Source organism: Nycticebus coucang, chromosome Y (genome assembly GCF_027406575.1).
Source record: "Nycticebus coucang isolate mNycCou1 chromosome Y, mNycCou1.pri, whole genome shotgun sequence".
NCBI lineage: Eukaryota > Metazoa > Chordata > Mammalia > Primates > Lorisidae > Nycticebus > Nycticebus coucang.
This window is the reverse complement of record NC_069805.1, coordinates 17,452,759-17,480,044: the sequence shown is the minus strand read 5'-3', so window position 1 is coordinate 17,480,044 and position 27,286 is coordinate 17,452,759.

The following is a 27,286-nucleotide window of genomic DNA, read 5'->3' as shown; positions in this document are numbered from 1 at the left end:
AAGATACACCGTATGTGTAAACCCATTAATCCCCCTCCCTCCATCTACCTCCCCCCTCCCTCCCCTCCCTTTCCCCCTTCTCCCTATTCTTAGGTTGTAACTGGGTTATAGCTTTCATGTGAAGGTCCTACATAAAGGTCTTAGCAAAATAACTAAGAAAATGCCACGAAAGCTATGTTAACTAGTGTGATGAAAATGTGTCAAACGGTCTATGGACCAAGTGTACGGTGCCCCATGATCATACTAATGTACAAAGCTATGATTTCATAAAAAAATAAATAAATAAACAAATAAATAAATAAGGTATGTTTCCAGCACTTTCTCCTAGTTTCTTTTTTGTTTTTTGTTCTTAAATTTAAATCTTTAATCCAGTGAGGGTATATTTTAATTAATAGTGAAAATATCGGTGGCACCTGTGGCTCAAAGGAGTGGAATGCCAGCCCTATATACCAGAGGTGGCAGGTCCAGCCCGGTTCCGGCTAAAGACTACACACAAAAAACAAAACATACAAAATAAAAAATAGTGAAAGTATGGGTCCAGTTTTAGTCTTCTACAGGTCGCCAACCAGTTAATTCAGCACAATTTGTTAAATAAGGATTCTTTTTTTTATTAAAAAAATTCTATTTGTTGTTGATTGATTGAGAATATAATAAACCAGGTTACACTGATCACATTTGTTAGTTAAAGTTCGTCTTACAATCGTGTCTTGCCCCCAAAAGGTGTGGCATACACCAAGGTCCCACCCCATTCCTCCTTCTCTTTCAATGCTATTCCTTTCCCCAGACTTCCCTCCTTTTTTCTCTCTCTGCTCTTCCCTTACCCACCCCCCACCTTGTCCTTAATAGTCCTCATAACAAACTTGGGTACATAGGATTCATGCTTCAACATTCTTGTGATGGTTTACTAAGAATAATGTCTTCCACTTCCATCCAGGATAATACAAAAGATGTAAAGTCTCCATTTTTTTAATGGCTGAATATTGCATGTTGTACATATACCACAGCTTGTTAATCTATTCCTGGGTCGGTGGGCATTTAGGCTGTTTCCACATTTTGGCGAATGTAAATTGAGCTACAATAAACAGTCTAGTGCAAATATCCTTATGACAAAAGGATTTTTTCATTCTGAGTATATTCCCAATAATGGGATTGCAGGATCAAATGGGAGGTCTAACTTGAGTGCTTTGAAGATTCTGCACATTTTCTTCCAAAAAGGTTGCATTAGTTTACAGTCCAACTGGCAGTGTAAAAGTGTTCCCTTCTCTTCACATTCAGGCCAGCATCTGCAGTTTTGAGATATTGTGATGTGGGCCATTATTACTGGGATTAGATGGTATCTCAGTGTGGTTTTGATTTACATTTCTTTAATAGATAGGGACAATGAGTTTTTTTAATATATTTGTTAGCCATTCGTCTGTCTTCTTTGGGGAAGGTTCTATTTCTGTCTCTTGCCCATTAATATGTGGAATGGTTGTCTTTTATCATGAAGACAAATTTGAGTTCTCTATAGATTCTAATTATCAAGTTTTCGTCTGATTCAAAATGTGCAAATGTCTTTTCCCATTGTGTAGGATATCTATTTGCTTTGATTGTTGTCTCATTGCTGAACAGAAGCTTTTCGGTTTAATTACGTCCCTTTGTTTATTTTTGTTGTTGTTGCATTGGCCATGGCAATCTTCTTCATGAAAGTCTTTCCCCAGGAAATTATCTTCCAGTGTTTTTTTCTATGCTTTCTTTGAGGACTTTTATTGTTTCACTCCATGAATTTAAGTCCTTTATCCATCTCAAATCAATTTTTCTCAGTGTAGAAAGGTGTGGGACCAGTATCAGTCTTTTCTATGTAGATATCCTGTTCTCCCAGCACGATTTATTGAATAGGGTGTCTTTCCCCCAAGTATGATCTTACCAGATTTATCAAAGTTTAGGTGTTTATGAGATGTTAGTTTCATTTCCTCATTTTCTATTAGAATCCAAATGTCTGTGACTCCATTTCTATGTGAGCACCCTGCTGTCTTGACCACGATGGCTATTTAGTACAGCATAAAATCTGGTATGGTGTTGCCCCCAGCTTTATTTTTGTTATCAAGAACAGCCTTAGCTCTATAGGTTTCTTCCTGGTTCATTACAAAACACAGAAACTTTTTTTCAGAAATCTTGAAAGTATGATCTTGGTATTTTAATAGGAAAGGCATTGAATAGGTAGATTGCTTAGGGAAGTAGAGATTTTTTTTTAACGATGTTGATTCTTCCCATCCATGAGTATGGGGTGTTCTTCCATTTGTTAATATCCTCAGCTATTTCCTTTCATAGGATTTCATAATGTTCTTTATAAAGTTCCTTCACCTCTTTGTAAGGTGTATTCCTAGGTTGTTCATTTTCTTTGAAATATAATGGAGTTTTGTCCTTAATTAGCTTTTCATCTTGACTGTTATTGGTGTATACAAAGGCTACTGACTTGTGGGAATTGATTTTATATCCTGAGACATTCCTGTATTTTTTGATCAATTCCCGGAGTCCTGTCGTGGAGTCTTTGGGATTTGCTAAGCATAAGATCTTGTTGTCAGCAAAGAGGGAAAGTTTCACCTTCTCTAGTACAATTTGGATTTTCTTTATTTCCTTGTCTTGCCTAATTGAATTGGCTAGAACTTCCAGCACTATGTTGAATAGTAATGGTTACAGAGGACAAACTTGTCTGGTTCCAGTTCCAAGAGGGAAAACTTTCGGTTTTACACCATTCAGTAAAATATTAGCTGTGGGTTTGTCATAGATAGCTTCTATCAGTTTCAGGAATGTACCACATATGCCTATAGTCTTCAGTGTTGTAATTAGAAAAAAATGCTGGATTTTTTTTAATTATTTTTCTGCATGTATTGAGAGGATCATATGATCTTTATTTTTGCCTCCGTTAATATGGTGGATAACATTTATGGACTTGTATATGTTAAACCAGCCTTGCATACCTGGGATGAAACCTATTTGACATGATGTATGAAGTTGTTTTATTTTATTTTATTTTTTGAAATATGTTTTCTTTAATCTCATTATTATTTATTTATTAAATCATAGCTGTGTACATTAATGTGATTATGGGGCACCATACACTAGTTTCATAGAACATTTGACAGATTTTCATCACATTGGTTAACAAAGCCTTCCTGGCATTTTCTTAGTTATTGTGCTAAGACATTTACATTCCACATTTACTAAGTTTTACATATACCCTTCTAACATGCACCGCAGATGTAATCACACCAATACCACTTCATCTGCCCACCTCCCCCATCCCTCCCCTCCCTTTCCCACTTCCCCCAATTCTTAGGTTGTAACTGGGTTATAGCTTTCATGTGAAAGCCCCAAATTAGTTTCATAGTAGGGCTGAGTACATTGGGTACTTTTTCTTCCATTCTTGAGATACTTTACTAAGAAAAATATGTTCCAGCTCCATCCATATAAACATGAAAGAGGTAATGTCTCCATCTTTCTTTAAGGCTACTTAATATTCCATGGTGTACATATACCAAAATTTATTAATCCAATCTTTGATCGATGAGCACTTGGGCTTTTTTCCATGATTTAGCAATTATGAATAGGGCTGCAATAAACATTGTGGTGCAAATATCTTTGTTATAATGTGATTTTTTGTCTTCTGAGTATATGCCTAGTAGAGAAAGTATGGGATTGAGTGGCAGATCTATTTTTAGATCTCTAAGTTGTCTCCAAACATCTTTCCAAAAGGAATGTATTAATTTGCATTCCTAACAGCAATGTAGAAGTGTTTCCTTTTCTCCACATCCACACCAACATCTCTTGTCTTGGGATTTTGTGAATTGGTCTAATCTTAACTGGAGTTAGATGATATCTCAAAGTAGTTTTGATTTGCATTTCTCTGATGATTAAAGATGATGAGCATTTTTTCATGTGTCCGTAGGCCACATGCCTGTCTTCTTCAAAGTAGTTTCTTTTCAAATCCCTTGCCCAGCCTGCAAAGGGAACGCTTGATCTTTTCTTGATTATACATTTGAATTCTCTGTGGATTGTCGTTATTAAATCTTTGTTGGAACAATAACCTGCAAATATCTTCTCCCATTATGAGGGCTGTTTGCTTGCTTCACTGATTGTGTTCTTGACTGTGTAGAAGCTTTTTAGTTTGATCAGGTCCCAGTAGTGTATTTTTTAATTTCTTCAAGGAAATTAAATTTTTGCCTGTACTCTCTTCTGGTATTTTTATAGTTTCATGTCTTAGGTTTAAATCTTTAATTCAGTGAGAGTCTCTCTTAGTTAACGGGGAAAGCTGTTGGTCCAGGTTCAGTCTTCTACATGTTGCCAGACAGTTCACCCAGCACCATTTGTTAAATAGGGAATCTTTCCCCCACTGAAAGTTTTTAATTGGCTTGTCAAAAATTCAATAACAGTAAGTAGCTTGGTCCATCTCCTGGTTATCTATTCTGTTTCAGACATCTACTTCTTGTTTTTATGCCAGTACCATGCAGTTTTGATCACTATCGATTTGTAGTATAGTCAGAAGTCTGGTAGCGTGATTCCTCCTTCTTTGTTTTTTATTTCTGAGTACTGTTTTGGCTGTTCGAGGTTTATTCTGATTCCATATAAAATGAAGTGTTGTTTTTTTCAAGATATTTCAAGCATGACAGTAGAATTAAATAGGGATTGCATCAAAATTGTATATTGCTTTGGGTAGTATGGACATTTTTACAATGTTGATTCTTCCCAGTCATGAGCATGGTATGTTTATGCATTTGTTAACATTTCCAGCTATTTATTTTCTGAGAGTTTCAAAGTTCTCTTTATAGAGTTCTTTCAAGTCCTGTGTTAGAAAAACTAACAAATATTTCATCTTCTGTGGCACTACTGTGAATGGATAGAGTCTTTCATCTTTTTTTTCAACTTGACTATTGTTGGTACATATAAAGGCTACCAATTTATGAATGTTGATTTTGTAACCTGAGATGCTGCAGTATTCCTTGATCTCTTCTAAGAGTTTTGTAGTAGAATCTCTAATGTTTTCCAGATATACAATCATATCTTCTGCGAAGAGCAAAGGTTTGATATCTTCTGACCCTATATGGATACCTTTGATCACCTTTTCTTCCCTAATTGCGGTGGCTAAAACTTCCATTACAATGTTAAACAGCAATGGAGACAATGGAAAGTCTTGTCTTGTTCCTGATCTGAGTGGAAATGATTCCAATTTAACTTAATTTCATATGGTATTGGTTGAGGGTTTGCTATAGATGGTCTCTATCAGTTTAAGAAACGTCCCTTCTATACCAATTTTCTGAAGTGTTCTGATCATGATGGGATGTTAAATATTATCAAATGCTTTTTCTGCATTGATTGAGAGAATCATATGTTTTTTTGTTTTTTAATTTGCTTATGTGCTGAATTATACTTATACATTTACGGATATTGAACAATCCTTGTGAGCCTGGGATAAAACCAACTTGGTCATGATGTATACTTTGTTAGATGTGTTGCTGTATTCTGTTTGTTAGCATCTTGTTGAATATTTTTGCATCTATATTCATTAGTGATATTGGTCCATAATTTCTTTTCTTGTTGATTCATTTCCGGGTTTGGAAATAAGGGTGATGTTTGCTTCATGGAACGTGTTGGGTAGTCTTCCTTCTTTTTCTACCTTTTGGAACAGGTTGAGTAATATAGGTACTAATTCCTCTTTAAAGGTTTGGTAAAATTCTGACGTGAAACCATCTTGTCCTGGGCTGTTCTTTTTAGGGAGGTTTTGTATGGTTGATGCTATTTCAGAAATTGATATGGGCCTGTTCAACGTTTCCATTTGATTCTGCCTAAGTCTTGGAAGGTGACGTGCATCCAATTATTGGTCTATTTCCTTCAGATTTTCATATTTCTGAAAATAAACTTTCTTGTAATATTCATTAAGGATTTTTTGAATTTCTGAGGAGTCTTTGTTATCTCGTCTTTGTCATTTCTGATTGATGAGATTAGAGATTTTACTTCTTTTTTTCTTATTAGGTTGCCCAAAGGTTTACCTATTTTATCAACCTTTTTAAAAATATACCTTTTTGATTTATTGATCTGTTCTATTATTCTTGTTTTCAGTTTCATTTAATTCTGCTCCACTTTTGGTTATTTCTTTTCTTCTACTGTGTTTGGGGTTGGAATGTTCTTTCTTTTCCAGCTTGAGATGTCTCATTAAGTTGTCAACTTCCTCTCTTTCCATTCTCTTGAGGAAAGCTTGCAGTGCTACAAATTTCTCTCTTAGGACTGCCCTTGTGGTATCCCAGAGGTTCTGATAATTTGTGTCTTCCTTGTCATTTTGTTTCAAAAATTTAGCAATTTTTTTCGTAATCTCATCTCTGACCCAGCTATCATTCAGCATAATGTTTTTTTTTAATTTCCATGTTTTTGTATAAGTATGCAGATTCCTATTGTTACTGAGCTCAACTTGTATTCCATGGTCATCCGAGAAGATGCAAGGAATAATTTCTATTTCGTTAAATTTTCTGAGGTTATACTTATGAACTAGACGTGATCAATTTTAGAGTAAATGTTGTGGGCTGATGATAAGTATGTGTATTCACTTTTGTTGGGATGAAATGGTCTGTAGATTTGGGCGGCGCCTGTGGCTCAGCGGGTAGGGCGCCGGTCCCATATGCCGGAGGTGGCGGGTTCAAACTCAGCCCTGGCCAAAAAAAAAAAAAAAAAAAAAAAAGAAATGGTCTGTAGATGTCTGCTTAATCCAAATGTTGGATGGTTAGGTTTAAATCCAAAATTTCTTTGCTCAGCTTCTTATTGGAGTATAGGTGCAACACTGCCAAAGGAGTGTTAAAATCTTTGACTATTATCTAGTTGGAAGAAATCAATTTGCTCATGTCTGTTAGAGTCTCTGTAATAAATTGAGTTGCATTATGGTTGGGTGCATAAATATTAGTAATCAAAATGTCATCATTGAGTCTCATGCTTAACAAGTATATGGTCACCATTCTTATCCTTCCTTACTTTTGTTGATTAAAAGCCTATTGTATCTGCAAATAAAATTTTAACACCTTCTTTTTTTCTGATTACCATTTGCCTGAAATATGGATGATCATCCTTTCACCATTAATCTAAATTTGTCTTTTAAGTTAAGATCTGATTCTTCTATTCAAAAATATCTGGCCTGAGTTTGTGTATACAGTCAGCTAACCGATGCTCTTTAGAGGACAGTTTAAGCATTTCACATTAATGGAGAAGTTTGATAAGTCTGGTAGTATTTTGGTATCGAGTTTCTCAAAAGTCCAGTGTTCATTTTTAATTATTTCACCAGTGTGGATGTTGGAGTTTAATCAGAAGTTTCTGAGTGAGTTTACTTTTGTGGTAGAGAATTGGGTTGATCATTATGGAGGATAGGTCTGAGAATATCCTCAAGAGCTGATTTGGTTATGGCAAATTTCTTCAACATATGAATGTCATTAAATTATTTAATTTCTCCATCAGTTTAGCTGTATCCAGGATCCGGGGTTCAAAGTTATTTTGCTTTAAGAGATTAAAATTCGATGACCACCCTCTTCTGGCTAGAAAAATTTCAGCAGAGAGATCTGCAGTCATTCTAATATTTTTCCCTTTGTAGGTAATGGCTTTCTTTTGTCTGGCTGCTTTGAGAATTTTCTCCTTCATATTAACTTTAATGAAGTTAATAATAATATGCCTGGGGGATATCTTATTGGAGTTGAGTCATGCTGGGTTTCTGAAACTGTCTGCTATCTGAATTTCAGAATCTCTATGTATGTCTGGGAAATTCTCTTTGATAATTTTATGGAGAAGGGCCTCTGTGCTTAGTGAAGCCAATTCATCGGTTTCAGGGATTCCAATGAGTTGGATATTAGTCTTCTTCGAATTATCCCAGAGGTCTCTGAGAGAATAATCAGCTTTTGCTCTCCATTTCTCTTCCTCTTTGAGAGTTTGGGAGCGTTCCAAGGCTTTGTCTTCAAAGTCAGAAATTTGTTCCTCTGCTTGCTCCACTCTGCTACTGAGGGATTCTACTGTATTTTTCAGATCTTTGAGGGTGGCAAATTCTTGCTTCAGTGTGTCAAAGTCTTTGGTGGTTTTGTCTCTAAATTTGTTAAATACTTGAGACAACATTTGAATTTCTCCTCGAATTCCTAATTCTGACTTTTGAAATACTGCTTGAAGTTTTTCCTCCAAAATTTCCTCCATTTTACTAATCTTGTTTGCAATCCAATTACTGAATTCTATTTCTGACATCTCAGCCAGCTGTTCATGAATGGGATCTTAATTACATCTGCCACATCTTTCCTTTTGGGGATTGATCTATTCTGGTTATTCATGTTAACAGAGTTTTCCCATTGATTCTGCCCCATGATTGTTTTACTCCTTTGATTTTTCCCCTGTAGCTTTGTGGAGGACACGTACAGTGCTGTGGCCTAAGAAACTGGGGCCCTGTTTAGTGTGGTGGGGCTAAATGGTTCTGTCTTGTTTTCAGGTGATTTCTGTTCGACCCTAGTGAAACAGTTACTCTGGGTTGAAGTCTCAGCTGCGGAGAAATATCAGCAATTAAGTCACCCCACACACCACCAGCAACAATTGGAAAAGAAAAAGCAAACCTTCCTAAAACCACACACCCAGGGCACCCCCTGAATAGTCCACAGGCGATTGGCTCAGTTCAAAAGGTCCAAATCAATTGTCTCAGTCAGCACCTGTCTCAGGTGGGAGAGTTTAAGAGGTCACTGGGAACTGGATCACAGGCGTCTGGTGACTACTCTGATATGGCTTGTTCCAGTGCTACATGGAGTCAAGAGGAGTCACCCAGCAAATAGATCAGTCTGGGAAGGTTGATGAGTCCTTCCCCACCTTGCACCACTGTCACACCCAGACACTGATAGCCCTGCAGCTGTCTGACCCAGTTGCCTGTAGTGAACAGATAATCCAGGGGTTTGTACCTGCCTGAATCACAAGGAAATCTGCCAGGCCGCTGCACTCTGCCTCTATCTAGAAGAAGCAGGTGATGCCTGACAACCTCAGGTGCTTGATGAAGGTTAGGGGTGTTCACTCAGGTCCAGCCCCTCCCCTGATTGATGTTACTGAAAGAACAGAACTGCTAAATTCTTCTGCAGAAGAGAAGCTGTTTTGAATTCAAAAGCCCTGTCTTTACTCCTGCAGGTTTTCATTTGGTTACCTGTCAGTTCTACCCTGCTGCCTTTCTTTGTCTGTAGGCTGATGACCTCCTGAGGGCCAGGTGCATCTTAGGCTCAGTAACGTGTTCCTGTGGGTCAGTCCTGCCCTAGGAGTCTCCTGGGTCTGTGAGTTGGTAGCTCCTCAGGCAAATCTTTTACTCATGGGTGGTTGCCAGCCTCCTCTGGTTGCCCAGGGAGACAGGGGGTGTGGCTTCAGAATATCCTGGATTGAGCCATATTGATGCTAAAAAACAGCTGCTGGATTGTGCCACCATGAACTGCTGCTCTGGTGAGGTTCCCTCTCAGCTGACTGTCCTCTCTAACTCTCATGCCCCAGAGATAGTGCTGACCAGCTGTAGCTTAGGTGCTGTCCACACCCCTCGAAAAATCACCCAAGAGTCTGGACTACTGAAGGACAGGCCTCCAGACCTCAGAGTGAGAGTGGAGGGAAGTGCTTGGAGATCAGGTTGCAGGTGGAGAATATGTACTGTTTTATACAGTTTTATGCCTGGACATATTGCTGCTAAAAGACATGCCATAGGGAACTGCTGCTTCTCTGGTGTGGTTCCCTCTCAGCCAACCATCCTCTCCTCACTGCTGTGCCCCAGAGTCAGCACTAACCAGCTGCAGTTTAGGCACTGTCCACACCCCTCAAGACATCACCCAAGAATCTGAACTCCTGGGGGACAGTCCTCCAGACCTCAGAGTGAGAGTGGAGGGGAGTGCTGTGAGCTCATAATTGCAGGTAGAAAATATGTACAGGTTTATACAGTTTTATGCCTTGCAGGAGAATGCCATGGCACCTTAGTAGGGGAGGTGGGTCCAGTTTTTAGAGGGTCTCTCCAAGGGAGTTTAGTGGGAGGACCTTTGAACTATGCCTGTTTGTTTGTGGGGCACTCCGAGTCATTCTCATGTGGGAGGGGACTTCCGTACACTTGGTGATGGATTTTGTACTTTTTGTTTGTATCCTTGTGGTCAGAGCTCACCTCAGCGGGGTTGATGTGTGTTCTTCAACCTTCTCTCTTGGTGCAGCTCAAATCCACCAGGTTACTCACTAAATTTTTGTCCTTTAACTCACCTTCTGGACAGGAGCCTCTGTGGAAAGCTGGTTTCAGTCAGCCATCTTGTCTCTGCCCTCCTGAAGTGTTTGATAATAAGCTGTAATCTATTGGCTAGGATTTTGTTGAAAATATTTGCATCTATATTCACGAGTGAAATTGGTCTGAAATTCTCCTTTTTAGTTGGGTACTTTCCTGGTTTTGTTACCACGGTGATGTTCGCTTCCTAGAACATGTTGGGGAAGATTTCTTACACCTTAATTTTTTGGAATAATTTCTGCATTACAGAAATAAGCTTTTCCTTGAAGTTTTGATAGAATTCTGGTGTGAAGCCATCTGGAACAAGGCATTTGTTTTTTGTTGGAAGTTTTTTTTTTATTTCTGTAATCTCACTGCTTGAATTTGGTCTGTTTGGGTGCTCAATTTCTTCATGTCTAAGTCTAGGGAGAGGATGTGATTCCAAATATTGATCCCTTTACTTCACATTGTCCAATTTCTGGGGATAGTTTCTGGTAGCATTCAGAGATGATCTCTTGTATCGCTGTGGCATCAGTTATTATTTGCCCTTTATCATTTCTAATTGAGGTTACTAGAGATTTTACTTTTCTATTTCTAGTTGGGCTGGTCCATGGTTCATCTTTTTTATTAATTTTTTCAAAAACCAACTTCTTGTTTTATTAATTTTCTGAATAATTCATTGTTTTCAATTTCATCGATATCTGATTTGATTTTGGATATTTCTTTTCTTCTACTTGGTTTAGACTTAGCTTGTTCTTTTTCCAATTACATAAGATGGCTTGTGAATTTGTGATGTGCTCTTTCTGTTTTTTGAATGTAGGCATCTAAAGTAATATTTTTTTCTCTCAAAACTTCTTTTGCAGTATCCCACAGGTACTGGTAACTTGTGTCTTCATTGTTGTTATGCTCAAGGAAATTAATGATTTCTCCTTTTATTTCTTCCTGCACCCATCTGTCGTTCAATAGAAGGTTGTATAATTTTCATGCCTTTGTGTGGGCTCAAACGTTTTTGTTAGAGTTGAGTTCCACCTTTAGTGTCTTAAAGTCTGAGAAGATACAGGGTAAATTTCAATTATGTTTATTCTGTTGATATTTGTTTTGTGTCCCAGGATATGATCAATTTTGAAGAATGTTTCATGGGATGAGAGAATAATGTATATTCTTCATCTTTTAGAAGGAGTGTTATGTATACATCTATCAAGCAGAATTGTCCTAGGGTCTCATTTAAATCTCTTATATCTTTTTTAATTTCTGTTTAGGGATCTGTCCAGCTCTGTAAAAGGAGTGTTAAATTCCCCGTTATTATGGTATGATCAGATATCATATTGCTCAGACTGAGTAAGTTCTTTTTCAAGAATGTGGGAGCATTTAAATTGAGTGTATAAATATTTAGAATTGAAATGTCTTCTTGCTATATTTTTCCCTCGACCAATATAAAGTTACCATCTTTGTCTTTTTGACATTAGTTGCTTTAAATCCACAAGTATCTGAAAAAAAGATTGCAACTCTTCTTTTTTTCTGAATTCCATTTCCCTGAATAATTGTCTTCCAACCCTTGACTCAGAGTTCTAATTTGTCTTTTGAAGCCAGGTGTATTTCCTGAAGACAGCAAATGGATGGCTTGTGTTTTTTAATCCAGTCGTCCAGTGTATCTCTCTTCAGTGGGAAATTCAAGCCATTATCATTTATTGAGATAATTAATAAGTGTGGTAGTATTCTATTCACCTTATTTTGTCCATTGCTTAGTTTTATCTTTTGCATCAGTGTGGAAGTTAGGTTGTGTCCTTTAATTCCTAAGTTCTTACTTTGCTGCTGATGCATTGTGATGTTCAGTGTGTAGAAGAGGTTGAAGTATTTCCTGTGGAGTTGGACTTGTTGTGGTGAATTTCCTCAATGTTTGTATATCCATAAATGATTTTATTTCTCCATCAATTTTAAAGCTTAGCTTAGTAGGATGTAGAATTCTGGGCTGAAAATTTTTCTGTTTGTGGAGATTAAAGGTAGATGACCATTGTCTTCTTGCTTGAAAAAATTCATTAGAGAATTCTGCATTATCTCTGATGTATTTTCCCCTGTATTTCAACAGGTGCTTACTCCAGGCCACTTGAATAATCTTTTCTTTTGTCTTGACTTTGGACAGGTTCATCACAATGTGTCTTGGAGAAGCTTGGTTAGAATTGAGGCAACCTGGGGTCTGATAAAACTCTGAAAGGAATGTGTCAGAATCTGTTTTGATCTAGAAATTTTTCATTTATAATATTCTCTAGTTTGGCTTCCTTTCCCCAGGGGTATTCTTCTTCCCCTTCTGGGATTCCTATAACTCATATGTTGAAGTGTTTCATTAAGTCTCATAACTCTGTCAATGAATGTTCTGCTTTCTCTCTCCTCTTGTCTACCTTTTTATCTATCTGAGTTATCTCAAAAACTTTGTCCTCTACCTCCGATATTATTTCTTCTGCATGGTCTAACCTGTTGCTGACACTTTCCATTGCATATTAAAGTTTCCTAATTGATGACTTCAGTTCTTTCAGCTCTGATATATCCTTTCTATGTTCTTTATAACGTCCATCTCTTATTTAATCTGTTTTTAGATTTTTTTGGTTATTTTCCACTTTATTAGCAGTTTTTTTCATTGTTTCCATCATTTCTTTCATTGCTTTCATCATTTGTATTCTAAATTCCCAATCTGTCATTCCTAACATTTATTTATAAGTGGAATCCTCTGGAGTAGCTACCTCATAGACCCTTAGAGGGGTTTCTCTGGACTAGTTCTTCATGTTGCTAGTAGTTTCTGCTGATTCTTCCTCATGAGTGATTTATTTTATCTGTTTCCTTACCCTAAATTTATTTTCACTTCCTCTTGCTCTTTAAGTTTTCTAGAGTAAATGAAGAGTTTTGATGAGTCTTTTTGGTTCAGGACCTGAAGTATGAGAAGTTTGAAGAGTAAGAACCGTTAAAAGAAATAATAAGGAACAAAGACAGAACGAAAAGAAAATTGAGAAAGGAGAGGGGGTGGTTAAAAAGAAATATTGAAAAAAAGAAGAAACACACAGAAAGAGGGAGACAGAGCAATGCCTAGAGTCTTACACGTACAGTGCCCAGTTGCAGGGAAGCTGTTCCTTGGCCACCAGCTTGCTCTATACCTTTTTAATTAAGCGTTCTCATCAAGAAAGGATGCTGGATATTGTCAAAAGCTTTTCCTGCATCAATGGAGAGACTCATATGGTTTTGTATTTTTACTTTGTTTATGTGATGTATTATATTTATGGATTTACATATATTGAACCATCTTTGGGACCCTGGCCGTGGTGTATAATTTGATATTTGGTTGGATTCTGTTTGCTAGGATGTTCCTGAATATTTTTGCATCAATATTCATTAGAGATATTGGTCTACAATTTCCTTTTCTTATTTTTTTCTTTTCTTTGTGGGTATCAGGGTGATATTCACTTCATAGAATGTGTTGGAAAGTTTTCCTTTTTTTTCTATATTTGGAAAAGATTAAGTAATATAGGTACTGGTTCCTCTTCAAAGGTTTGGTAGAATTCTGGTTTGAAGCCATCTGGTCCCAGGGTTTTCTTTTTGGGAATATTTCTTATGCTTGATGCTACTTTAGAGCTTGTTATAGGCTTGTTCCATATTTCCACATATTCTTGCTAAATGTAGGAGAGTGACCTGTTTCCAAGTATTGATCTATTTCCTTCACATTTTTTACTTATGAGAGTAGAGTTTTATGTAGTACTCTTTAAGAATTTTGGGAATATCTGAGGTGTCTTTGGTTATTTGAACTTTATCGTTTCTGAGTGCATTTAGCTTTGCAAAGGACCTGTACAGTATTACAGTCTGCGGTTGAGAAATCCTGCTTGGTATGGTGGGTTTATGTGACAAGTCACGTATTCTACTGGTTCTTGTCTGATCCTGGTTGATAACTGATGCTGCTGAAGTCTTAGCTGTGAAGAAATACTAGCAATTAAGACACCCCACCTCACCAGACAACAACTGGAATGGGAAAATTGACCCTTCCTGTTCTTAAACAGTGTATCACATGAGAGTGTTTTTAGGTGATTGTAGCAGGTTAGGGGTTCCTAACTAATTCACCTATTCAATAAAAACTCTCATTTGGGAGAGTTCATATGGTCTCCAGCAGCTAGATGGCAGATGTCTGCCAGCTGCTCAGATTTGTCTCACTTTGGTGCTCCAAGGATTCAAAAGTGCCCAAATAGTAGCATCATTGAACCAGGGGGCTGAGTCTTTCTCCACTGTGGTCATTTTTCACACCAAGTCACTGGTGGCCCCTCTGTGCCACAGTCCTACTCCCTCCAATAATCAGAAGTTTAGAATTTTAGTGCCTGTCAGAGTTGAAAAAAGATCAAAGCCCCAATGGCCCAGCCACTGCCTTCTGCTACCAGCCAGCTGGGGGACCTGAGGCCTGACTTCTCAGCCGTTCAATAGCCAGTGGTGAATGTTCCAATTGGGCTAAGTCTTATCCTGGGGTTACCAGGACAGCAAATTATTTTCTCTATCAGACAACACTGCTTTGCCTCTGCCACTCTGCACCACTGGTGTCCATATAGATAGGTTTCTGGTTTTCTCTGATAGTGCACAGATTTGGGGAGGTGACTCTCCAGAATTAGCCCCCAGAAGGATCATCCTATTGTTGCTGGATCTTTGTGGGACTTGACCCTGCAAAGCTCCACTGCCACTGCCAATACAGGGAATTCTTGGTATAGGATAAGCTCCAGAAGCAAGGTGCACAAGGATCCAGTAGCAGAGCAAGGACTCTGCATGCAACTCTGGCAGTGTGTCTTGAACCTGATAACTTAACTAAGGATATCACCACTCCACTTGCAGCTCGTGGCTCGATTGGAAGCCTGGGAAGCGACCAGGAGTGTGCTGAGAGCAAGGTGTTGAGCCCTGGGCCTTAGCAGAATCTGGTCAGTCATGGCATGGTGTGGAAGCAGAAAGTGTTCTGGGGGAAGAGATCCAGATGCACATTGCTGCAAGGGGACGAGGAATAGGTGCAGGGTTCCAGGTAATTCTGTTCAGGTGGAGGGCAGGGCAACTGTTATGGCAGCCTGGGTGTGGAGGATGTTGCTCACGAGCCTCCTACCTCAGTCTCAGCAGGGGTTAGGGTTTAGGTTTAAGAGGTGAGGTGGGAAGGGTAGACTGGAAGTTCAGAAAGACAGGGAAAATATTAGTTCATTTTTTTCTGCCTGTTAAGTGTGTTCACAGTCACCAAAGGGCTTCTCTGGTGGAAGTAGTTCCCACTTCCTACAGCTCTCACCCATAGGGTGAAACAAGAGATCCTCAGTTTACTACTTGCCTGTAGAAAATCTACAGGAGCAAACAAAGAGAGAAAAGAAAAACAAAACAAATCAAAACAAAAAAAATGCATCTTTCTTGGGGGAGGGGTCAGGCACTTTCCATTCGGATGAGTTTTGTACCTGAAGCTTGTTTTTTTTGGATTCACAGCTTGCCCCAGCAGAAGTGGTCTGCAGCTATCTCACTTCTCTCTCAGCTCAGGTGCCAGTCCTGAGCTTAATTTGGTAGTTTCTGGGATGTTTTCCTTCCCTTTGGACAAAAACTTCTATCCGAGGCTGCTACCAGTCTGCGAACTTGTCCCCTTCCACTCACTTCAGTTTCTTATATCTTTATTTAATTTCTGTTTAGTGTATCTATCCATCTCTTACAGGAGTGTGGAACTTTCCTGTTATGATGTTATTATAGGATATCAAATTGTTCAGATTGAGTAAGCTTGGTTTCAAAAATCTGGGAGCATTTAAATTGGGTGCATAAATATTTAGAATTGCAATGTCTTCTTGCTGTATTTTTTCCTTGATCAATATAAAGTGACCATTTTTGCTTTTTTTGACTTTAGTTGCTTTAAATGCATATGTATCTGAAAATTAGTTTCCAACTCCTCTTTTCTTCTGAATTCCATTCACTTGAAAAATTGTCTTCCAACCCTTGACTTGGAGTTTCAATTTGTCTTTTGAAGCTAGGTTTATTTTCCTGCAGAAAGCAAATGGATGTCTTGTGTTTCTTACCCAGTCATCCAATTTATGCCTCTTTGGTGGGGAATTCAAGCCATTAACAATTATTTATTTTTATTTGTGTGTTATTGTTAAATCATAGCTGTGTACATTAGTGCAATAAAGAGGTTCAATCTGAAATATTCTCATCAAGTTGTTCATCGTAGCCTTCATGGCATTTTCTTACTTATTGTACATAGACATTTGTATTCTGCCTTTAGTAAGTTTTGCCTGCACCCATTCTAAGATGCACCACAGGTGTGGCCCCACCCATTACCCTCTTTTCACCCTAACCTCTCCCCTCCCTTCCCCTTCCTTGGCCCTTTCCTCATAGTCTTGTGCTATAGTTGGGTTATAGTCTTCATGTGAAAGCTATAATTTACCTTAATAGTAGGTCTGAGCAATTGGACAATGGTCTTCTTTTCCTGAGATACTTTGCTAAGAAGAATATGTTCCAGCTCCATCCATGTAAACATGAAAAAAGTAAAGTCTCCATCTTTCTTTAAGGATGCATAATATTCCATGGTATACAAGTACCACAATTTGCTAGTCCATTCGTTGGTCGATGGGCACTTGGGCTTCTTCCATGACTTAGCAAGTATGAATTGGGCTTCAATAAGCATTCTGGTACAGATGTCTTTGTAAGCATTCTGGTACAGATGTCTTTGTCATATTGTGATTTTTTTATCTTATGGGTATAAACCTAAAAGCAATTATAGGATCAAATGGCAGGTCTTTTTTTAAATCTCAGAGTATTCTCCAAACATCCTTCCAGAAGGAACATATTAGTGTGCATTCCCACCAGCAGTGTAGAAGTGTGCCCTTTTCTCCACATTCACGCCAACATCTCTGGTTTGAGATTTTTTTTACGTGGGCTACTCGGGACTGGGGTTAGTTGATATCTCAAATTAGTTTTGATTTGCATTTCTCTCATGCTTAAGGTGATGAACTTTTTTTATGTGTTTGTAGATCGTGTGTCTATCTTCTTTAGAGAAGTTTCTCTTCAAGTCCTTTGCTCACCCTGAAATGTGATCAGATGTTCTTTTCTTGCTAATACATTTGAGTTCTCTGTGGGGATTCTGGTTATTAGACCTTTATCAGAGGTATAACCTTCAAATATTTTCTCCCATTCTGAGGGCTGTATCTTGCTTTACTTACTATTTTGTTGGCTTTGTAGAAGCTTTTTAGTTTGATCAGGTCTTAGTAGTGTATTTTTGATACTGCTTCAATTGCCTGGAGAGTCCTCCTCAAAAAATATTCACCCAGGCCAATTACTTCAAGAACTTTCCCTGCACTTTCTTCAAGTTGTTTTATTGCTTTATGTCTTCAGTTTAAATATTTTATCCAGTGAGAGTCTATCTTAGTTAATTGTGAAAGGCGTGGGTCCAGTTTTAATCTTCTACAGGTTGCCAGTCAGTTCACCCAGCACCATTTGTGAAATAGGGAATCTTCTCCACACTAAATGTTTTTAATTGGCTTGTTAAAGATTAAATAATAGTAAGTAGTTGGATTTATCTCTTGGTTCTCTATTCTGTTCCAGACAGCTACTTCTCTGTTTTTGTGCCAGTATCATGCTGTTTTGATCAATATCAATTTATAATACAGTCTCAGGTCTGGTAGCGTAATTCCATCTGCTGTTTTTGTTTTTTGTTTTTTTTTTTGTGGTTTTTGGCCGGGTCTGGGTTTGAACCCGCCACCTCCGGCATATGGGACCGGCGCCCTACTCACTGAGCCACAGGCGCTGCCCCCATCTGCTGTTTTTATTGCTGAGTAATGTTTTGTCTATTCAAGGTTTTTTGTGATTCCATATAAAATGAAGTATTATTTTTACAAGATCTTCAGAATTTGACATTGAAGTTTAATAGGAATTAAATTAAAATTACATATTGTTTTTGTAGTATACACATTTTAACAATGTTGATTCTTCCCAGCCATGAGCATGGTATGTTTTTCCATTTGTAAACATCTTCAGCTATTTCTTTTCTTAAAGTTTCATAGTTCTTTTTATAGAGATCTTTCACTTCCTTTGTTAGGTACACTCCAAAATATTTCATCTTCTTTGGCACTACTGTGAAAGAAATAAAGTCCTTGACTGTTTTTTCAGCTTGGTTGTAGTTGGTATATATAAAGGGTGTTAATTTTTTTTTTTGCCTGAGACATTGCTCTATTCCTTGATCACTTGTAAAAGTTTTGTAGTATGATCCCTAGTGTTTTCCAGATATACACTAGAAGTTTATCTGGAAGAGTGCATGTTTGATCTCTTCTGAATGTATGTGGATACACTTGATCGTCTTTTCTTCCCTAATTGCAGTGGATAAAACTTCCATTACAGTATCAAAGACCAATGGAGACAATTGGCACCCTTGCCTGTTCCTGATCTAAGTAGAAATGATTTCAATTTAACTCCATCCAATACAATATTGTCTCTGTGTTTGCTGAAGATGGCCTCTATTAGTTTAAGTAAAGTCCCTTCTATACCAATGTCCTTAAGTGTTCTAAACACGAAGTGATCCTGAATATTATGAAAAAGCTTTTTATGCACCAATTGAAAGAAACGTATGGTGCTTATATTTTAGTTTATTTGTTGAGCTACATTTATACCTTTCTGTATATTAAACCAACTTTGAGACCCTGGGATAAATTTAACTTGGTCATGGTGTATCTTTTTTTGATGTTTTGTTGGATTATGTTTTTTAGGATGTTTTTTAGGATGTTATTGACTATTTTTGCATCAATATTCATTAGTGATATTGGTCTATAATTTTCTTTTCTTGTTGGGTCTTTCCCTTGTTTGGGGATAAAGGTCATGTTTGCTCCAAAGACTGCATTGGGTAATATTCTTTGTTTTTCTATATTTTGCAAGAGGTTTAGTAACATAGGTACTAAGTCTTTTGTAAAGGATTGGTAGAATTCTGACATAAAGCTATATGGTCATGGGCTTTCTTTTGAGGAAGATTTTGTATAGTTGATGCTATTTCAGAACTTGATATAGGCCTCTTCAACACTTCCACTTCATTCTGGCTAAGTGTTGGTAGGTGGTTTACTTGCAAGTCTTCCTCAAGAAAACGGAAAGAGAGGAAGTTAATAACTTAATGGGACATCTCACACAACTGGAGAAGGAAGAACATTCCCACCCCAAACTCAACAGAAGAAAAGAAATCACCAAAATAAGAACAGAATTAAATTCATTTTAATTAAACAACAGATTAAAAAGAATTAAACAACAGATCAATAAATCCAAAAGTTGTTTTTTTTAAAAGATCAGTAAAATAGATAAACCTTTGTCTACTTACCAGGAAAAAAAAGAGTAAAATCTGTAATTTCGTCAATCAGAAATGATAACAATGAAACAACAACAGGCCCCTCAGAAATTCTAAAAATCCTTAACAAATATTACAAGAAACTCTACTCTCAGAAATATGAAAATCTGAAAGAAATTGACCATTAACATTTATTGAGATAATTGAGAAGTATGGTAGTGTTCTATTCATCTTATTTTGTGAGAGTCCATTGCTTAGTTTTATCTTTTGCATCATTGTGGAAGCTAAGTTCTGACATTTATTTCCTGAAGTCTTTGCTGTTGATTTATTGTGATGATCAATGTGTAGAACAGGTTGAAGTATTTTTTGTATAGTTGGTCCTGTTGTGGTAAATTTCCACAAAGTTTTTGTATCAGTAAATGATTTAATTTCTCCATCAATTTCAAAGCTCAACTTAGGAGGGTAGAATTCTGCTGTGGAAATTGTCATTTTTAAGTAGATTAAAGGTAGATTATCATTGTCTACTAGCTTAAAGTTTCAGGAGTGAAATCCGCAGTTATCCTGACGGATTTTCCTCCGAAGGTCAACTGTCTTTTACTCCTGGAAACTTTAAGAATCTGCTCTTTTTGCCTGGGGGTGGAGCAAGATGGCAGCCGAGTAACAGCTTCCTTGCATCTGGGCACCGTCAGTCTGGGGAGATAGGACTCCAGGCATCTCTGGCTGGTGGGATTTGCCTATCATCACCCCTGTGAGGATACAGGGAGTCAGCAAGAGATTTCCAGACCCCAAGAGGAGGACTAAAACAGTGGAAATTTGGCAAGTGGTTTTGTGTGTTCAATCCGTCTAAACCCGCCCACAACTATAAGCTCAGTAGCAGTGAGACTGCAAACCAGAAAGGCCTTACCTGTGAACTGTTTTGGTGTCTTTGGACTTGGCACTCAGTTTAACTGCCTTTGGGAGAGCCTGAGCGGGAGTGCAGAGAACTTTGGCCATTGTCTAGGGCCCCAGTCTGAGCTGCTGAGCCAGATGGAGTTAATAGTGTTTGGCTGTGGGTCACAGGGAACCACTGTGAGCCATCTTCCCTGGAAAGCTCTGCCCTCAGGGTGGCAGAGCTAGAATTGGGTGGGAGGTGGTAACCCAGTGACCCAGTGGCATAAGGGTGGGGTCTGAGCCACCTTGCAGCCCTACCCCTCAGGGGCAGAGTGAGACCAGTTTTGAGACACTGGGAAAGTGGATACCCACTTCACCAGTGATTCCAGTGATAAGCACTTTTATGGGAAAGCTTCTACTCAGCAAGTGAACAAGTTCAAAGTGACTTTCAAGTGGGCCGAAGGGAGATTTAGGGTGTCTACCTCCTGGGGTTTGAGAAATCAGCAGCCTCCACTCATATCAGAACTGTGATTAACATCTCATACCCTAGAAGACCACATGTTGCCAGACAATATTCAATAACATATACATACTGCTTTGTTTTTGGTTGTGTTTTTTTTTTTTTTTTGGTTTGGTTATTTTTTTAGTTTATGTTGATGTATTGTTTTATAAGTTCAACCTTTTTCCATACAGATCCTGTTTCTTTCACAATTTTTCTAGTTTAATTATAATTTCCCATTGCTATCTTTTTCAATAATTAGAACTTCATTTTTGCTAGTGTTTCTAAAGCTTTTATTTGTTTTTCCACAAAATTTTATCCCGTAAAGTTTTCTGTTTGCTTGTTTTGGTTTGATTTATAGCATTTTTGTCTTTCCTCTCTAATTGGTGGAGGTGTGGTACTGTGTCTGATCAGGTTAGCAAGGAATTGCTGACCTCAAGGGAACCACCCAACTGGGCACCCCCAGAAGGTGGTGTTTTTTTAAGGATATGTCAAAGTACCCTACTGTACACCTATATTGCTCTGCTCCTTCTTTCTGTGCCTCTCTTCTTTTTGTCAATATTCTTTTACCCACCCCATCTCCTTTATCTATTTTTCTTTGTTTTTCTTATCACTGGGTCCTCCTTTCTTTCATCCCTATTTTTCTCTTCAACCTTCTCCCACCTCTGGTTCCGTAACCCTTAGTCCACAGGAATGAGAACTTAAACAGCAAGAGGAAGTGAAAGGAAAATTAGGGTAAGGAAACAGATAAAAGAAATCACTCATTAGGAAAATCAGCACAAAACTCCAGGCAACCTGAAGAACCAGTCCAGAACAACCCCGCCAAGGGACCATGAGGTAGCTACTGCAGAGGATTCCACATATAATGAAATGTTAGGAAAAACAGAAAGGGAATTTAGAATACACAAGATGAAAACAATGAAAGAAATGATGGAAACAATTAAAGAAACTGCTAATAAAGTGGAAAATAACCAAAAGGAAATCAAAAACAGAATCAAATAAGAGATGAACGATATGAAGAATATAAAAAGATATAGCAGAGCTGAAGGAACTGAAATAATCAATTAGGGAAATGAAAGATGCAATGGAAACTATCAGAAAGAGGTTTGACCGTGCAGAAGAAAGAATTTCAGAGGTAGAAGACAAAGTTCTTGAGATAATTCAGAAAGTAAAACAGGCAGAAAAAAAGAGAGAGATAGCAGATCATTCACTTTCAGAATTATGGGACTTTATGAAGTGTTCCAACATACGAATTATAGGAAATCCAGAAGGGGAAGAAGAATGCCAAGGAAGGAATGGAAGCCATACTAGATAATATTATAAAAGAAAATTTCCCAAATATCAAAAAAGATTCTGACACACTGCTTTCAGAGGGCTATCAGACGCCAGGTCACCTCAACTCTAACCGAGCATCTCCAAGACACATTATAATGAACCTGTCCAAAGTCAAGACAAAAGAAAAGATTCTGCAAGCTGCCAGGAGTAAGTGCCAGTTGACCTACAGGGGCAAACCCATCAGAGTGACCGCAGACTTCTCTAATGAAACTTTCCAAGCAAGAAGACAATGGTCATCTACCTTTAATCTACTTAAACAGAACAATTTCCAGCCCAGAATTCTGTATCCTGCTAAGCTAAGCTTCAAAATTGATGGAGAAATCAAATCATTTACGGATATACAAACATTGAGGAATTTCAGCACAACAAGACCAACTCTTCAGGAAATACTTCAACCTGTTCTGCACACTGACCAACACAATGGATCAGCACCAAAGTAAGAACTCAGAAATCAAAGGACAGAACCTAACCTCCACACTAATGCAAAAGATAAAACTAAGCAATGGACTCTCAACAAATAAGATGAACAGAATACTACCACACTTAACAATTATCTCAATAAATGATAATGGCTTGAATTTCCCACTGAAGAGACATAGATTGGTTGACTGGATTAAAAAACACAAGCCATCCATTTGCTGTTTACAAGAAAAACACCTGGCTTCAAAAGACATATTAAAATTCTGAGTCAAGGGTTGGAGACAATATTTCAGGCAAATGGAATTCAGAAGAAAAGAGGAGTTGCAATCTTATTTTCAGATACATGAAAATTTAAAGCAACTAAAGTCAAAAAAGACAAAGATGGTCACTTTATATTGGTCAAGGGAAAAATACAACAAGAAGACGTACAAATTCTACATATTTATGCACCCAATTTAAATGCTCCCAGATTCTTGAAACAGACCTTACTCAATCTGAGCAATATGATATCTGATAATAGCATAATAACAGGGGACTTCGAGACTCCTCTTACAGAACTGGACAGATTCTCTAAGCAGAAATTAAACAAAGATATAAGAGACTTAAATCAGACCGTAGCACAACTGTGCTTGATAGATGTATATAGAACACTCCATCCCAATGATAAAGAATATACATTCTTCTCATCACCCCATGGAATATTCACCAAAATTGATCATATCCGGGGACACAAAACAAATATCAACAGAATCAAAAGAATTGAAATTTTATCTTGTATCTTCTCAGACCATAAGGCACTAAAGGTGGAACTCAACTCTAACAAAACTGCTCGACCCCACACAAAGGCATGGAAATTAAACAATCTTCTGTTGAATAACAGATGGGTGCAGGAAAAAATAAAACTGGAAATCATTAACTTTCTTGAGCATAAAAACAATGAAGACACAAGCTACCAAAACCTGTGGGATACTGCAAAAGCAGTTTTGAGAGGAAAATTCATCGCTTTAGATGCCTACATTCGAAAAACAGAAAGAGAGGGCATCAACAATCTCACAAGAGATCTTATGGAATTGGAAAAAGAAGAAGAATCTAAGCCTAAATTCAGTAGAAGAAAAGAAATATCCAAAATCATATCAGAGATCAATGAAATTGAAAGCAAAAGAAACATTCAGAAAATTCATGTAAATATGAATTGGTTTTTTGAAAAAATAAATAAAATAGATGAACCATTGGCCAGACTAACGAGGAATAGAAAAGTAAAATATCTAGTAACCTCAATCAGAAATGATAAAGTGGAAATAACAACTGATCCCACAGAGATTCAGGAGATCATCTATGAATACTACCGGAATCTATACGCCCAGACTTTTGACAATGTGAAGGAAATGGATCAATATTTGGAATCACACCCTCTCCCTAGACTAAGCCGGGAAGAAATAGAGCTCCTGAACAGACCAATTTCAAGCATTCAGATCAAAGAAACAATAAAAAAATCTGCCAACCAAGAAATGCCCTGGTCCAGATGGCTTCACTCCAGAATTCTATCAAACCTTCAAGGAAGAGCTTATTCCTGTACTGCAGAAATTATTCCAAAAAATTGAGGAAGAAGGAATCTTCCCCAACGTATTCTACGAAGCAAACATCACCCTGATACCAAAACCAGGAAAAGACCCAAACAAAAAGGAGAATTTCAGACCAATCTCACTCATGAATACAGATGGAAAAATTCTCAACAAAATCCTAGCCAATGGATTACAGCTTATCATCAAAAAAGTCATTCATCATGATCAAGTAGGCTTCATCCCAGGGATGCAAGGCTGGTTTAACATATGCAAGTCTATAAACGTTATCCACCATATTAACAGAGGCAAAAATAAAGATCACATGATCCTCTCAATAGATGCAGAAAAAGCATTTGATAAAATCCAGCATCCTTTTCTAATCAGAACACTGAAGACCATAGGCATAGGTGGCACATTTCTAAAACTGATTGAAGCTATCTATGACAAACCCACAGCCAATATTTTACTGAATGGAGTAAAACTGAAAGCTTTTCCTCTTAGAACTGGAACCAGACAAGGTTGTCCTCTGTCACATTTACTATTCAACGTAGTGCTGGAAGTTCTAGCCAATACAATTAGGCAAGACAAGGAAATAAAGGGAATCCAAATGGGAGCAGAGGAGGTCAAACTCTCCCTCTTTGCTGACGACATGATCTTATACTTAGAGAACCCCAAAGACTCAACCACAAGACTCCTAGAAGTCATCAAAAAATACAGTAATGTTTCAGGATATCAAATCAATGTCCACAAGTCAGTAGCCTTTGTGTACACCAATAACAGTCAAGATGAGAAGCTAATTAAGGACACAACTCCCTTCACCATAGTCTCAAACAAAATGAAATACCTAGGAATATACCTAACGAAGGAGGTGAAGGACCTCTATAAAGAAAACTATGAAATCCTCAGAAAGGAAATAGCAGAGGATATTAACAAATGGAAGAACATACCATGCTCATGGACGGGAAGAATCAACATTGTTAAAATGTCTATACTTCCGAAAGCAATCTACCTATTCAATGCCATTCCTATCAAAATACAAACATCGTACTTTCAAGATTTGGAGAAAATGATTCTGCGTTTTGTATGGAACCGGAAAAAAACCCATATAGCTAAGGCAGTTCTCTGTAACAAAAATAAAGCTGGGGGCATCAGCATACCAGATTTTAGTACTAGCCATAGTACTCAAGACAGCATGGTACTGGCACAAAAACAGAGACATAGACACTTGGAATCGAATTGAAAACCAAGAAATGAAACTAACATTTTACAACCACCTAATCTTTGATAAACCAAACAAGAACATTCCTTGGGGGAAAGACTCCCTATTCAATAAATGGTGTTGGGAGAACTGGATGTCTACATGTAAAAGACTGAAACTGGACCCACACCTTTCCCCACTCACAAAAATTGATTCAAGATGGATAAAGGACTTAAATTTAAGGTATGAAACAATAAAAATCCTCCAAGAAAGCATAGGAAAAACACTGAAAAATATTGGCCTGGGGAAAGACTTCATGTAGAAGACTGCCATGGCAATTGCAACAACAACAAAAATAAACAAATGGGAACTCATTAAACTGAAAATCTTCTGTACAGCTAAGGAGACAATAACCAAAGCAAAGAGACAACCTACACAATTGGGAAGGATATTTGTATGTTTTCAATCAGACAAATGCTTGATAAGTAGGATGTATAAAGAACTCAAATTAATCCACATGGAAAAAGCCAACAATCCCATATATCAATGGACAAGAGACATGAATAGAACTTTCTCTAAAGATTACAGACGAATGGCTAACAAACACATGAAAAAATGTTCATCATCTCTATATATTAGAGAAATGTAAATCAAAACAACCCTGAGATATCATCTAACCCCAGTGAGACTATCCCACATCACAAAATCTCAAAACTGGAGATGCTGGCGTGGATGTGGAGACAAGGGAACACTTCTACACTGCTGGTGGGACTGCAAACTAGTACAACCTTTCTGGAAGGAAGTATGGAGAAACCTCAAAGCACTCAAGCTAGACCTCCCATTTGATCCTGCAGTCCCATTACTGGGGATCTACCCAGAAAGAAAAATATTATTTTATCATAAGGACACTTGTCCTAGACTGTTTATTGCAGCTCAATTTACAATCGCCAAAATGTGGAAACAGCCTAAATGCCCACCAACCTAGGAATGGATTAACAAGCTGTGGTATATGTATACCATGGAATCCTATTCAGCCATTAAAAAAAAATGGAGACTTTACATCCTTCGTATTGACCTGGATGGAAGTGGAAGACATTATTCTTAGTAAAGCATCACAAGACTGGAGAAGCATGAATCCTATGTACTCAATTTTGATATGAGGACAATTAACGACAATTATGTTTATGGGGGCAGAAGCAGAATGAGGGACGGAGGGAGGGGGTTGGGGCCTTTGTATGTGTCACAATTTATGGGGGCAAGACATGATTGCAAGAGGGACTTTACATAAAATTTGCAATCAGTGTAACTTGGCTTATTGTACCCTCAATGAATCCGCAACAATAAAAAAAAAAAAAGAGTCTGCTCTTTTGTCTTAACTTTGGACAGTTTATCATAATGTGTTTTGGAGAAGCTCGGTTAGAGTAGAGGTAAACTGGGGTCTAATATACATCCAAAAGATGTGTGTCACAAACTTTGGTGATATTTGGTAACATGTATTTATAAATTCTCTAGTATTTCTTCCTTTTACCTGGGGTATTCTTCTTCCCATTCTGGTACAGCTATCACTCGTAAGTTTAAATTCTTCATAATGTCACGTAACTCTATCAGTGAACGTTCTGCTTTCTCTCTCATTTTCTGCCTCTTCAACTATCTGAGTTATTTCAAGAGCTTTTTCCTCTACCTTTGAAAGTATTTCTTCTGCATGGTCTAATCTGTTCTTGATACTTCCTATTGCTTCTTTAAGTTCCATAATGGACTGCTTCAGTTCTTTCAACTTCTGCTATATCCTTTCTATATTCTTCATATCATTCATCTCTTATTTGATCTGTTTTTGGATTTTCTTTTGGTTATTTTCCACTTTATC